The sequence below is a fragment of the Piliocolobus tephrosceles genome, chromosome 10 (genome assembly GCF_002776525.5).
Source record: "Piliocolobus tephrosceles isolate RC106 chromosome 10, ASM277652v3, whole genome shotgun sequence".
Classification (NCBI taxonomy): Eukaryota; Metazoa; Chordata; class Mammalia; order Primates; family Cercopithecidae; genus Piliocolobus; species Piliocolobus tephrosceles.
Genome location: NC_045443.1, coordinates 74728823 through 74733921, shown reverse-complemented (window position 1 = coordinate 74733921; position 5099 = coordinate 74728823). Strand labels below are relative to the sequence as shown.

The following is a 5099-nucleotide window of genomic DNA, read 5'->3' as shown; positions in this document are numbered from 1 at the left end:
CTCTGACCTCTGTCATTTCTGTGCAGTCTTGCTCTACCCGTGTACCATATCCTTAGTGCTGTGTGAACTAAAAAAAAAAAAAAAGTCAACCAAAGCAGACAAGTATAGTAATCCATTATGGTGATGAGGCCAGAGTCCTTTGCTTGTCTATATTTCTGCTCTAGTACATCTTACTATAACAGAGATAACCATTAACTGGCAAGAAAATGTGTGACTACATTAAACTATGATTGATGAAATCATTTAGATATCTTTCCAAACAAAAAATATATTGTGAAAAAAAAATGAGTGTGTTGGAAAGTAAATGGATTTTATGGCCATTTAAGATAAGACTTTAATTCAAAACTTAGCTAATTTGCTATAAATATACCAAATTTTATAGCTAATGAAATCAGCTCAAGACAAACTTAGAACCTATATAATGTCTATAGATTAAATCAATATAGGAATGTTTGTTTTCTTTGAATGTTGTGTCCTTTACATAGGATTAAACTAAAACATGGAATTCTTATAGCTGGCAGGTATATTTAGGGCAAGGGTTCTTAACTTTAGCTGCATATTATAATCACCTGGGGAGTTCTCAAAAATCTCAATGTCCAAGTTGCACCTCAAACCAATTATATCAGAATCTCTAGGATTTGAGATCTCGGCAACAAGGTTTTTAAAGCCTTCCTAGTGGTTCTAATGAGAAACCAGGATTGAGGACCACGTCTTTTGAGATGAATATCAGTGGAATTCAGACCTGGCTGCTGATTAGAATCATCTGAACAAATTTGAAAGGTTCTCGTGCCTACACCCACCTACAGGGAATCTGATTTATTTGGTCTGGGGTGGGGCCAAGTCCTCACTACATTTAAAATCAACCCCAGGTGATTCTAATTTGAGGTAAGGTTGAAAATCACTGTTATCGAACAATGGCCCTCAAAGTGGAGGCCCCAGAACTGTAACATTAACATAACCTGGGAACCCATTAGAAATGCACTCCAGAGGCCCTGCAGTGGCTCAGGCCTATAATCCCAGCACTGTAAGAGGCCAAGGCAGGCAGATCCCTTGAGCCCAGGAATTTGACACCAGCCTAGGCAACATGGCGAAACCTTGTCTCTACTAAAAATACAAAAAAAAATTCGCTGGGCATGGTGGCACACACCTTAGTCCCAACTACTTGGGAGGGAGGATGGCTTGAGTCCAGGAGGCGGAGGTTACAGTGAGCCGAGATCATGCCTGGACAGTAGCTTGAGATCCTGTCTCAAAAATAAAAGAAAGAAATGCACTCCAGATCTACTGAATGAGAAACACTGTGCCACCATGCCTGGCTAATTTTTTTGTATTTTTAGTAGAGACAGGGTTTCACGAGGCTGGCCAGGCTGGTCTCGAACTCCTGACCTCATGATCCGCCCATCTCGGCCTCCCAAAGTGCTGGAATTACATGTGTGAGCCACCATGCCCAGGCCCTTTCAAAGACAGGTAGAAATCTAGTCTTCAGGTTTTTCTGATTGGAAAATTTACCTTTTCATTATTTTTTTCCAAGGAGATCAACTCCATAATGAAACAGCCTCAGATGTTGGTCTATAATAGACACAGTTCAGCAAAAAGTCTTTTTGATGATTCTGATGCACAGGAAACTTCAGGAGTCACTGCCTTGCCACCTGGTATTAGTGATATTATTCTCCTTTCAATTGAGAACCACACATTATCTTCAGCAAACATCTGTCAGGCTCCTACTATGGAAGTTTTAACAATTATTTCTAACAAGTTTCCAGATGGTGATGCTGCAGGCCCAGAGATCACAGTTTGAGGACCACTGTCCTGTTATGTGCCAGGCCCCTGCAATGAAATATTAAGAATCTTGAGAGTTACTTTGTTTTCAAAAGGAACCTATTCCAACATACCAATGTGGTGTGGCTCCATCAAGAAAACAACTTGGAAAATTCTTGAATTTTTAGAAAATACTTTTCCCTAAAAAATTATGGAAAAATCGCATGCAGTTTTTATTTTTTTAATTTTTATTTATTTATTTTACCTATTCCTACTTACTTGATCAGAAAAAAGAAAAGTACCATTCAGAACTAAAAGCTAAGGGCACCTTGGTTATGAATATGGTTGTGAAGAGTTCCTTTACTACATTAGACTGCAGGAAAATCTCAGGGTGGGAGAGAAAGATGTTTGCCTGTTTTCTCAAACCAAACCACCAGATCCACGGCCTAAGAAAAGACTAATCAAAACTTTGTTCTTTCTGGCTACACAAATGAGCCCAATTTGCCTCCCAAAGAGGCCGTTCTTCCTGTTGCTGCTTTAAGAAGAAAGAAGAGCCTGGTTATTCTTAAAAAGCCAAGTGCTCTTCCTGATGACTTGGTGTGAATGTAACTATGAAAGTCCTGCCCATCCTAACCTAGACATTAACAGGACCCCTAGTTTCCACAGCCTCAGCTCCGTTCCACAGGCATAGAAGCCTAGATGACTGAAAGCCAGCATTGTGTCACTAATCTTTGCCTCTAGTCAATCGGCCAAAGAAAACCCCAACCAGAGCACTCAAAAGAAGACACCCTAGACCATGAAATCTCCTTTCATCCTTTCAGCTGCTTGAATTGATTTCAGGCTACTAACTTGGACCCTTGAGGGAGGATCTTTCAGGGATAAGCTCTTTTTATAGTATGAGACCCTGCCTCTACTTGGCAATTGCTTTTGAAAAGTTCTGCAATAGACTACTAAATTGCATTTTATTTTCCCTGAGACTTCCTTGGGATCAATGGAATTTCTCTACTTAATAGAAGAGGGCTTCAGGGAGAAGATCCTAAAAGAGTTCAGAGTTGCCAGCGAAAGCATCAGGTGCTAAGTTAGTGCCAAGAGAAAAGGCTTTCTAAGAGTAAATTATCAGTATTTGTTTTGCCTGTGCTTTTCCAGATAATCGCAATGTTAATAACTACATCAGCTACTGAACTACTAACTCTAGAAAGATCTTAAAGTTTGAAATCTCCTACCAAGGCTGGAGGAAATAATAGTCATCACCAAACTACAAAATGTCACCTAGATTGCTTTTTTTCAGGCATGTATACTTAAAAATGCCAAGCAACTCCCAGAAATGTAATTAAGTTGTTTAGGTGAACAGAGAACAGCAGTAAGTGGCCTTTAAAAATATCAGTTGTGAAGGGAAAATGTAAGGAGAACAAAAAGTAAAGAAATATGATGAAAAGAAAGGGCATGTAAGAGTAATTGGAAAGGAGGTTGCTGTGAGTGACAAGGAGGCCTTTACTTGGAGAGTGTCCATTATAGACCAACATCTGTGGCTGTTTCATTATGGAGTTGATCTCCTTGGAAAAAAATAATGAAAAGGTAAATTTTCCAATCAGAAAAACCTGAAGACTAGATTTCTACCTGTCTTTGAAAGGGCCCGGGCATGGTGGCTCACACATGTAATTCCAGCACTTTGGGAGGCCGAGGTGGGCGGATCACGAGGTCAGGAGTTCGAGACCAGCCTGGCCAACCTTGTGAAACCCTGTCTCTACTAAAAATGCAAAAAATTAGCCAGGCATGGTGGCACATGCCTGTGGTCCCAGCTGCTCGGGAGGCTGAGGCAGAAGAATTGCTTGAACCCAGCAGGCAGAGGTTGCAGTGAGCCAAGATCGTGCCACTGAAAAAAAGTAGCAGTGAAGTTACATAAGAGAATATACCTGTTGTTAGGAGGTTTCAGCTAAACTTACACTGACATGGGTAAAAAAATTTTGTATAAGAATAAGAGGCCAGGCCCAGTGGGTCACACCTGTCATGCCAGTGCTTTAAAAGACTGATTGCTTGAGGCCAGGAGTTTGAGAGGAGCCTGGGCAACATAATGAGATTCCACCTGTACAAGAAGATTTTTAGCCATTTCGTGGACGCCGGGTGAACGAGAGTATTGCTGGGTGTTGGGCCGGAGAAAAACAGGAAGACCCATTGAAGCGTGTGGATTTGAGCCGCCGCATTTCTTAACTCTAGATCTCGAAATGCATCGTGATTCCTGTCCATTGGACTGTAAGGTTTATGTAGGCAATCTTGGAAACAATGGTAACAAGACCGAATTGGAACGGGCTTTTGGCTACTATGGACCACTCCGAAGTGTGTGGGTTGCTAGAAACCCACCCGGCTTTGCTTTTGTTGAATTTGAAGATCCCCGAGATGCAGCTGATGCGGTCCGAGAGCTAGATGGAAGAACACTATGTGGCTGCTGTGTAAGAGTGGAACTGTCAAATGCTGAAAAAATAAGTAGAAATCGTGGCCCACCTCCCTCTTGGGGTCGTCGCCCTCGAGATGATTATCGTAGGAGGAGTCCTCCACCTCGTCGCAGATCTCCAAGAAGGAGAAGCTTCTCTCGCAGCCGAAGCAGGTCCCTTTCTAGAGATAGGAGAAGAGAGAGATCTCTGTCTCGGGAGAGAAATCACAAGCCGTCCCGATCCTTCTCTAGGTCTCGTAGCCGATCTAGGTCAAATGAAAGGAAATAGAAGACAGTTTGCAAGAGAAGTGGTGTACAGGAAATTACTTCATTTGACGAGAGTATGTACAGGAAATTCAAGTTTTGTTTGAGACAGATAAGCAAATGCTTAGAGATTTTGTCACCACCAGGCCTGCCTTACAAGAGACCCTGAAGGAAGCCCTAAACATGGAAAGGAACAACCAGTACCAGCCATTGCAAAAACATGCCAAAATGTAAAGACCATCAAGGCTAGGAAGAAACTGCATCAACTAATGAGCAAAATAACCAGTTAATATCATAATGGCAGGATCAAGTTCACACATAATAATATTAACCTTAAATGTAAATGGACTAAATGCTCCAATTAAAAGACACAGACTGGCAAACTGGATAAAGAGTCAAGACCCATCAGTCTGTTGTATTCAGGAGACCCATCTCACATGCAGAGACATACATAGGCACATACATAGGCTCAAAATAAAGGGATGGAGGAAGATCTACCAAGCAAATGGAGAACAAAAAAAAGCAGGGGTTGCAATCCTAGTCTCTGATAAAACAGACTTTAAACCATCAAAGATCAAAAGAGACAAAGAAGGCTATTACATAATGATAAAGGGATCAATTCAACAGGAAGAGCTAACTATCCTAAATATAT

At 41.3% G+C, this 5099-nt stretch overlaps 1 pseudogene across 1 annotated transcript; it reads left to right on the top strand.

Annotated features, from left to right (window-relative positions):
* Positions 1 to 3863: 3863 nt before the first annotated feature.
* Positions 3864 to 4576, top strand: LOC111546832 (annotated as a pseudogene). Its single transcript, XR_002732950.2, has one exon. The product of XR_002732950.2 is annotated as a serine/arginine-rich splicing factor 3 pseudogene (transcript).
* The last annotated feature ends 523 nt before the right edge of the window (positions 4577 to 5099 follow it).